This window comes from Silene latifolia, chromosome 6, assembly GCF_048544455.1.
Source record: "Silene latifolia isolate original U9 population chromosome 6, ASM4854445v1, whole genome shotgun sequence".
In the NCBI taxonomy this organism is placed as follows: domain Eukaryota; kingdom Viridiplantae; phylum Streptophyta; class Magnoliopsida; order Caryophyllales; family Caryophyllaceae; genus Silene; species Silene latifolia.
Genome location: NC_133531.1, coordinates 52210932 through 52221570, shown reverse-complemented (window position 1 = coordinate 52221570; position 10639 = coordinate 52210932). Strand labels below are relative to the sequence as shown.

Sequence of the window (10639 nt, the reverse complement as noted above, 5' to 3'; positions counted from 1 at the left end):
CCCGTCCCGACCCCATTCCGCACGGATTCCTTCACAGCCGATTTCCTCTTCTCCAAGCAACAAAGAAAAAAGCCCTTCCTTCGAAAAATACCGGCTTCTCCTTGCTCAATCTAAAAAGTATAATTACTAGTTTAGCCCTTAGTTAACCCTAATGCATCCTCCCTAATTTTCACTATAAATACCCCATTAGTCTAATTAGAGGAGCATGTTCTTCTTATCAATAATTAGAGTAGTTAATATCAATCAAATCTCTCTTTAATATTGTAATCAAGTATTAATCAAGTTTTAATCCAAGTTTTAGTTCTTTAATCTCTCTCTTGTTCATCCTTTATTTTGGGTAATTGAAGATTATTTGGGTTATTATTGGGAGATTGACAACCTCTCAATCAACCATCAAGTACTTCTATTATTCTTGCTTTGTTATTGGAATCATTAGTAGGTATAATCTCTTAATCCCTTTTTAATTATTGCTAATTACTTTTATTTGTTCATCATGTTTCACTTTGTTAGTATGATTGACAACCTTGTTAGCATGTTTAACATGATAATGAGTGAGTAGTCTCCTAGCTAGGGTTAATGGGTGATTAGGGAAAACCAACATGGGGAATGATTCATGCTTAAATTAATATGCTTTCATGTTTTATTTGCTTGCTTGTTTTGATCTCAACTCATGCACATGTTATGTTTGATGAAATGCTAAGCCTATGAATCCTTGCATTTACCACCATCACCTATCTCTTCAATGAGACTTGTAAGACATAACCCAACTCGAGTCTCATTAGACCATGCATGTTGTTGAGTAGGGAAGATTAAGTCGACTTGTAGGTGTTGTACAATCTAATCGATTCGGCTCCGGGACCCAAACTTTCCTAGGATTGTAAGATATAACCCAACTCAATCCATCACAACAATAATTGTTTGCTTATAATTTGAGAACATGTTTGTATGATCATATCCCATGATTCCCCTATGATCCCATGACACCCTAGTGCTTTTTAATCAATTGTTTACACCCCTTTTTAATTCACCTTGCTTGTTTATTTCCATTGCTATTTAAGTTAGTGACCTTCTACATCAACCCAAATTGTGACACCCCAAAGACACTACTAGTTTCAATCGAAATCTCATCTCAATTGCCGTCCCTTGGGATCCGACCTTTACTTGCCTCTTTACTAATTGTAGAGTTGTTTTGTGAAGTTATAAATTGTGTTTTGATTCGACCGTGACCCAACGACCACATCTTTAATTGTGAACACGAACGGACCCGATCAAAAATGGCGCCGTTGCCGGGGACGGTGTTAGCTTGATTTAGATTTCTTTACATTGTTATTAGTTGTGTCTTTTCTTTGCCTTGGGGAAGTAAAACTCCTCAAGGTTTGTTCTAATTTTTTCCAAGTTGTTTGATATTTTGCATGTCTAGAAGGTCACAAGGTGACTTGATACCTCTTGATCGTGAAATTGAAAGAACCTTAACAAACAATAGGAGACTTGCTAGGAGGAATTTGAGAGGTATTAGTGAAGTTATTCAACCAACTATTGAGTTCATCAACCCTTTCGCAATAGAAGGAGAGGAGAACCCATTACACAATACCCCACAAAATCAACCTACAATGCCTAAGTTTTCATCACACTCCGTACCCACCGAGGAGAACCTACCCAATGGTACTCCTACACCACAACATCTAACCGGAAATTTTATTGCCAAATCCGCCTTTATCCAATTAGTCGAAAGGAGCCAATTTGGGGGGATGCCTAGTGAAGACCCTCATTCTCATATGGAAACCTTTTGCGACTATTCTGATGCGATTTCTCAAACCGGTGTAACTCAAGACCAAATTTGATGGGTCTTATTTCCTTTTTCTCTAATCGGCACCGCAAAGCAATGGTTGAAGGGCCTTGATAAGGCCACTCTCGTAATTGATTCTTGGAAGAAGTTGGCTCTAGCTTTCTACAAAAAATTCTACCCACCGGAAAAGACTAACATGCTAAGAGCTCAAATTACGGGTTTTAAGCAAAGGGATGAAGAATCTTTGTATGAAGCTTGGGAGCGGTTCAAGGGAATTTGTCGCTCATGTCCTCACCATGGACTTAGCGAATGGTTCTTGGTACAACAATTTTGGAATGGTTTATATGAAGATTCAAGGAACATTCTCAACATGGGATCAAATGGAATGTTCACCGAAGTTGATGACAATCAAACATGGAACAAGATTGAGGAAATGGCGGTCCATAACTCACAATATAGTAGACCTCGCAAGGCTACTAGAGGAGGAAAGCATGAAGTGGACTCCATTACTCAATTGGGTGCTCAACTTAGTGCTCACATTGATACAATCAATTTGAATTTTGAAAAAGCTATGGCTAGACTTGAAGAAGTCTCAAAATCACCAAAGCATCATGTTAATGCCATGACGGCATCCTCATCAATCCCAAGTGGGATATGTGAGAATTGTGGAACTTTGGGACATGACCAAAGTGAATGTAGGGGAACAAATGAACAAGTGAATGCTTTCCAAGCATACAAGAGTGGTACCCCTTATTCAAATTATTACAATGAGAATACCAAATTCCATCCAAATCTCTCATACAAAAGCCAAAATGTTCAAAACCCTCAAACAACATACACTCCACCACCCATGAGAAACCAAAATCAAAGACCCTTTTACAATCAAAACCAAGGTTACCAAAATCAAAATCCATACAATCACCAAAATGACCAAGGTTTTGATGTCCAAAAAGCGGTCCTCCAAATGCAAAAGAATCAACAAGAATTTTTCACTCAAATGCAAAAAGATAGCCAAGCAAAGGAAACCACCATCAACAACATCCTAGCTCACACCAAGATGTTGGAAACCCAATTGACTCAACTAGCATCTTCAAGCTCACAAAGACAAAAGGGGCAATTACCACCTCAAAGTAACCCCCCAAGACATGAAACGGTTAGTGCCATTCACTTGAGAAGTGGTACAAGGTATGAAGCACCGAAGAAGCAAGTTGAGGATGAAGTTGTGGAAGCTAGTGATAAGGCTAGTGAAATTGTGCAAAACTCCAAAGATGGAGAATCATCAAAAGAAGAAAGTTCAAAGAAAAATGAAGACAAGGTCAAGGAGAAGGAGCCCGTTGTGATTAGACTTCCTTTTCCAAGTCGTCAAGCCAAGCCCAAATTTGATGATCAACTTGGGAAATTTATGGAAATTGTGAAGAATTTGGAAGTCTCGATTCCTTTCACGGAATTGATCAATCACGTGCCGGCCTATGCGAAATACATGAAAGATATCCTCACAAAGAAGAAGTCAATCCGGAAACTTGAGACTATCGCCTTCACTAAGGTGAGTAGTGCAATACTTCAAGGGAGTTCACCTCCAAAACTAAAGGATCCGGGAAGCTTCTCAATACCGTGTACCATTGGCGACACAACGATCAACAAAGCCTTATGTGATCTAGGGGCTAGTGTGAGTGTCATGCCGTACTCGGTGAGTAAAAGGTTGGGGATGGGAGAGCTTAAATGCACCAATATCACGCTCCAAATGGCCGATAGATCGACAAAGACACCATTAGGGATATGGGAAGATGTCCCCGTGCGAATTGGGAAGTTTTTCATCCCGGTGGACTTTGTCATTGTTGATATGGAGGAAGATTCCAACATTCCGATCATTCTAGGAAGACCTTTCCTACACACCGCGGGTGTGGTGATTGATGTGAAACATGGTGAGCTCACTCTAGAAGTGGGAGATGAAAGCATAACCTTTAATCTTGACAAGACTATGAGAGCTCCTCATTTGCATGAACCGTGTTTCATGATTAATCATTATAGCCGAAAGGATGAGAGGAAGAAATCGGAACTCCAATGGAAGAAGAAAATTGAAGATGCTCCATTCAAAGAGCAAGTGAAATGTGACAAGGAGAGCTTGCAAAGTTCATCAAAATCTACCAAAGAAGAAGAGGATGGCCTCATTGGCCAAGAGAAGAACTTGGAAGAATTATCCCCATCAAAACAAGAAATTTTCAATGATCAACTTAATGAAGTTTGTGGTCTTTGGGACGACGAATTAGAAGGGATTTTTAATCCCTACATTGGTAATGCCATCGATAAAGATCAACAACAAGGGCAAAGGACTATTGAGGACCTCTACCATGATAATGAACAAGCTTTTGATTACTTTTTCAAGGTGTTGAGCAACATCAACAACACCTTGAACATGCCCCCTTGACATCTCATCAAGAATGAGAGTTTGGTGGAGTCCTCCCTAAACCACCACTTGTAAATATTTCTAACTCCCTAACTCGCATTTCAATTCTTGTATTGCATTTTTGTCATCTTTGGATTTATTTTATTTACTTTGATCAAGATAATTGTCATGTTTGAGAGAAGTGAGGGAGGGACTAACAATTTCAATTGATGTGTAGTGCTTTACCTTAGTGTAGGGATGACGATTGCCTAGGCTATCCATGCCTAGTAATGCCCCCACAATGAAGAACACAAGAAATGAAGAAGAATGGAAGAATGACAAGGGAAATGCATTGTACACGGATGGAACTGAATCCGGGTACAAAGGGGTCGAATCCGAGCGGATTCAGGAGAATCCGCCCGTCTCAGAAAATCCGAGCGTACTGCAGAAAAGACGCCCGTCCTAAACTGAGCTGAATTTTGAAAATTTTTGACTGTAAGAGAATCCGGGCGTCCTGAGCAAAAATCCGCCCGTCTTGAAGAATCCGCCCGTCTTGAAAGAAAGACGTCCGTCTTTGCAGCTGAGGAAAACAAGAAAAATTCCTGGACTGAAATCCGTCCGTCTTCTGCAAAAGACGCCCGTCCCGTATTTTGAAATCCGAGCGTCTTCGAAGGAATCCGCCCGTCTTTAGGCGAGTTTTTCCAACTCAGAAGAGGCAGAATCCGTCCGTCTTTGGCTGAATCCGCCCGTCTTGCCCCTGCAGCTTGAATTTTTTCGAGCATTATAAAACCCCACCCACCTTCATTCATTCATTCATTCATTCATAACACTACTTCAAAACATCAAAACCCTCTTCCTCTCCATCACAAAAACAAAATTCCTCAACTACATTCACCAAAATCAAATCAAACCATCCTTCTAACAACAAATTAATCACTCCTCCTTCATCAAAAATCAAAACCAAGCACAAATCTTCAACCTTTGAGTCGATTTTTGAATTCATAAAGGCAAAGCCTTTCACCTTTAAATCGATTTGGGTATACTAGAAATTGAAGATTTTTCATTATTTTCTTGGTTTAATTCATCAATGGCAAGGACTAAGGGAGTAACAAAGGCAACAAAGGCACCAAAGACACTTTCACAAAGGCAAAAGGCTCTTCAAGCAAACAAAAGCATTGGCTATGGTGGTAGCAACACCAAACTTGGAAGTGCAACAACAACAACAACAACCTTCTATGGGAGCAATAACATCTTCTACTCCGGAAATCAATCAACTCTTGCATTATCCGGAGGTAATTTTTATTTCCGAAACCCATAGAAATACTTTTGCCAAGTTTGCTAGGAAGTCATTTCAATCTACCAAATTTATTTGTGAAGACACCTTGAATAAGTTGGGTGTCCTTGAGCAAACTAGAGCCTTTTTTAAAGCAATGGGGTTGAAGAAATTGTTTGAAACAAAGGAATTGACATACCCCTCCCTTACCTTGGAATTTTTGAGTTCTTTGAAAGTCACCAAAGTTGAGAATAGGGAGAATCTCGAATTTCGTCTAGCTAATGTTAGTAGACGCATTTCCTTTAAGGAATTGGGTGAAATTTTGGGTCTTAGTGATGAACCGAGTTACTTTAAGAATTATGGAAAGTATGACCCCGAACCTCTTTGGGACGCAATTTACGGAAGGAAATTTGAGGACTTTCATGCGAGTCGTGCTCTTCTAGTCCATCATCCGGGCATAAGAGTATGGCACAAGGTCATGGGAAACACCATAATTGAAAGGAAAGATACCAACCATTTCACGAGACTTGATTTTATTCTTCTTGAATCGGCTTTGAATATTGGAAGAGTACACACCAAGCCTTACAACTCTTTGAGGCTCTTGGTAGATAGATGGCTCAACGTTGATTGTGGGAAGAAGGGCACTACCGTTATTGTTAATGGCGGCTTAGTCACTATCCTAGCCAAACACTTTGATCCTAACTTCAATAAGGATAGCAAGTATAAGGCGAAGGAGGGTGGTCATCTTGTTGATATGCATACTATGATAAACAAGTACAAGTGGGTTGCCCATAACCCCCTTGACACTAAGTATGGATGGCTCACTAGTGAAGCTAAATCGTTCACTTTGCCTTCAAAGATTTGTCGTCTAAGCGTCCACCGGACCAATTATCTACTTCCCCTTTCCAAAGAAGCCAAATATATTATCCAACAACAAAAGGGTGAACTTGAAATGCCCTCCTCTTCCATTGTCATACCACCTTACCCTTTTGAGTATGAAGAGTTCAAGCCCGCGGGGATTGAAGCAAGAAATGACTATGTGACTCTTCTCATGCAAACAATGCACAAGCAAGCCTTTGAAGATCGGAAAAACGCTTACTTGGCTCAATTTCCACCCGTCATTCACTTAGCTAGGCAAGGACTCCTTGATCCATCATGTCCTTTACCTAGTTGGGCGGATTGAGAAGTCCTATTTCCGGGTGCATCTAGGGTCGTTTCGGGTGACAATGAGGTTGTTGGAAATGAAGAAGTTGATGATAACATTGGTGAAGAAGCAAGTGAAGAAGAAGGAGAGGATGGTGAAGAAGATGATGAGAAAGATAGGGAAGAAAGTGATGAAGTAAATGAAGAAGGAAGTGGCAATGAGACCACTTCTAATGAGGAAAGTGATGATGATGATGATATGATGGAAGACTAGCAAGCCTTGGAGACTCCTACCCTCTCATGGTTTGTCTATTTCTCTCTTTGTTTTAAATATTTTTCTTGATCATTGATGGAGTAGTCCTAAGCACCATAGAGGACTCACACCTCGGTACCATTGAGGTGTTCTCATTTTATTGTTCCCATTTTCAAAATCCAAAATGACAAATTAGTTTCATGCATTGCATAGTGTATGCATGAACTACACCCACCCTAAGACATTAGCAATAATGTCTCACTCGGTTTGGGGAAGTTAATGCATACACAACGGGAGGTAATCTAAATTATCCTCTCCGTCATAACAAAAACCATGCATCATGTAGTGTAGCTTAGAATAGATTGCATTTAGTGTAGAAATCATGCATCATCTTTGCATAATTTCCATTACTTTGGCCATTGAGGACAATACCCATATTAGTGTGGGGATGGGAATTCTAACATTTAACTCTTATTCAAAAATCCAAAAAAAATTGAAAAATTTCAAAAATCATAAAAATTTGAAAAATTGAAAATCCAAAAACATGTTTATTTCTTTTTGTACAAATTGTTTTGTATATATTGTGTTTGTTCTATCTTTAATCACATTGATCGACTACGCCACATCCGAGACATGAGGATATTGAAGACCGCATGGTATGATCTTTCCAAATCTCCTTTTTCCTCTTTATGTTAATAACTATGTGGCTTTATTTTGATTGATGCGGTAAAACAATGTGAACTTAGGACTTGCATTTAGTTTATATGTCATATTAGTTGATAGAATCACTTGCATTAGGATGTTTATATTAGTTGCATCATAGCATGTAGTTGCATGTTAGAAAATTTTTGACAAATGCCTAATTTGGAACTTTGACAAGAGCAACTAAGCCATTACAAATACTTGTTCAACTTAAGACTTTGTCTACTAGAATGGTTGTAAAACACCCTAGATAGTGTCATACTAGTATCTTTTGACCCATGACCCAAAGCTTAGTCAAGGGTTTGCATGTGAGTCACCTATCCAACCCCGTGATGCGATGTGGACTTGGTTAACTTGTCTAGGTGACCTTGATTGACCTTGTGGTAAGGCAACCCAAAAATACTTTCTATCAATAAGTTTGAAGTGCTCATTTTTAAGGAATTTTGTCATGTGGAAGTAATTTAATGCCAAGGAAACCTCAAATGTTATGAATTGTTGAATGTTGAGAAATTTTAAGTTGTTTTGATGGAGGCGTACCACTTCGATGTGATTTGGTGCGGGATCCATTGAATTGGGCCCCCATACGGTTGTGAATTCGGCCGCCCAGAGACAGAGTGACTATCACCCCGAAAAACTATTGTCTAGAGGTTAACCGGTTGCCTAATAAGCGATTGGCGAAAGCAAATGACACTAGCCCGGAAGGGACAAACCCCATCTTAAATTTTTGAAATGTGAAAGTTGAAATGAGGCAAATTTTTGAATACTAGTTATATCCACCCGTTGTGTATAAAGATTTGAGCATTTCATTCCCAAAAAGCCTTTTTGTCAAGCCACTTGGTCGAGCTTGGGACGATCCATGACCTTTAGTTTTGTAGAGAATTCGAGACTTGTCATGTTATATGCTACTAGCATCATAGGGATCATCATTCCACCACTATCCGATCGCTCTTGACGAAAGCATTTGGAAATTGAGAACGAAAGTAGTCTAGTTTAACACCATTTGGAGGTGATTTAGTGCCATCCTCTTAGCCTTAGTAATTTGTTGAACTAGTATTTGTGAAGGATTACATGCTCTTAAATTTGTTCCTCTTTAGTGCCTCCGCCGCTTGATGAGGAAGTGGCTATTCCTTTTGTAGATGCATCCATTATGTGATTTTGTGTGCTTAAATGTTTGGATGTGTCGCCATTTTGGCAAGACCCACCTTGCCTTGCAAGAAGGCATCCTACCTCATGGTTGTCTTGTTGTGAGTTGAAGGGACGGAGTGAGACCCGCTAATTGTCTCATATCGGCTATATTATTAGGATAGGTTAGTATTGGTCCTAGTCTTTGTCACCTCTTTACTCGGGACGAGCAAAGGTTCGGTTTGGGGATATTTGATGTGACCATAATTAGCGCACATTTAGTCCCCGAATTAGCCTCGTTCCCATGCTTTTTAGTGCATATTTGGGTCATTTACTATCTTTAGTTCTTTGTTTTGCATATTCTTTGAGATTTTGATCCCTTGGTAGGAAAGGAGTAGGAATCTTGCATTTTCATGGCAAAACGAGGCTAAATTGATTGAATCCAATGACCAAGCATCAAGGAGAGACAAGATTAGAAGGCCTTTGTACATATGATAGTAGATGAGCAATGTTGAGAAAGGATCCTTGAGTCCCCAAGGAATTTATGAAGAAAAGGGAAGAAAAGAAGAAGGAATTATGCTGGATCACAATCCGAGCGGATTGTCTCCAATCCGGCCGTCTCCTCACAGCACAATCCGAGCGATTTCCTCCAAAGACGCTCGGATTGCACCGCCACAATCCGCCCGGATTCCCTCTAATCCGCTCGGATTCCACCACCAGAATCCGCCCGTCCCGACCCCATTCCGCACGGATTCCTTCACAGCCGATTTCCTCTTCTCCAAGCAACAAAGAAAGAAGCCCTTCCTTCGAAAAATACCGGCTTCTTCAAGCTCAATCTAAAAAGTGTAATTACTAGTTTAGCCCTTAGTTAACCCTAATGCATCCTCCCTAATTTTCACTATAAATACCCCATTAGTCTAATTAGAGGAGCATGTTCTTCTTATCAATAATTAGAGTAGTTAATATCAATCAAATCTCTCTTTAATATTGTAATCAAGTATTAATCAAGTTTTAATCCAAGTTTTAGTTCTTTAATCTCTCTCTTGTTCATCCTTTATTTTGGGTAATTGAAGATTATTTGGGTTATTATTGGGAGATTGACAACCTCTCAATCAACCATCAAGTACTTCTATTATTCTTGCTTTGTTATTGGAATCATTAGTAGGTATAATCTCTTAATCCCTTTTTAATTATTGCTAATTACTTTTATTTGTTCATCATGTTTCACTTTGTTAGTATGATTGACAACCTTGCTAGTATGTTTAACATGATAATGAGTGAGTAGTCTCCTAGCTAGGGTTAATGGGTGATTAGGGGAAACCAACATGGGGAATGATTCATGCTTAAATTAATATGCTTTCATGTTTTATTTGCTTGCTTGTTTTGATCTCAACTCATGCACATGTTATGTTTGATGAAATGCTAAGCCTATGAATCCTTGCATTTACCACCATCACCTATCTCTTCAATGAGACTTGTAAGACATAACCCAACTCGAGTCTCATTAGACCATGCATGTTGTTGAGTAGGGAAGATTAAGTCGACTTGTAGGTGTTGTACAATCTAATCGATTCGGCTCCGGGACCCAAACTTTCCTAGGATTGTAAGATATAACCCAACTCAATCCATCACAACAATAATTGCTTGCTTATAATTTGAGAACATGTTTGTATGATCATATCCCATGATTCCCCTATGATCCCATGACACCCTAGTGCTTTTTAATCAATTGTTTACACCCCTTTTTAATTCATCTTGCTTGTTTATTTCCATTGCTATTTTAGTTAGTGACCTTCTACATCAACCCAAATTGTGACACCCCAAAGACACCACTAGTTTCAATCGAAATCTCATCTCAATTCCCGTCCCTTGGGATCCGACCTTTACTTGCCTCTTTACTAATTGTAGAGTTGTTTTGTGAAGTTATAAATTGTGTTTTGATTCGACCGTGACCCAACGACCACATCTTTAATTGTG

At 39.4% G+C, this 10639-nt stretch overlaps 1 non-coding gene across 1 annotated transcript; it reads right to left on the bottom strand.

Moving 5' to 3' along the window:
- Positions 1-1982: 1982 nt before the first annotated feature.
- LOC141589025 (small nucleolar RNA R71) lies at positions 1983-2089 on the bottom strand. The gene has a single exon (XR_012519984.1). It is a non-coding gene; the product is annotated as a small nucleolar RNA R71 (small nucleolar RNA).
- Positions 2090-10639: the final 8550 nt, after the last annotated feature.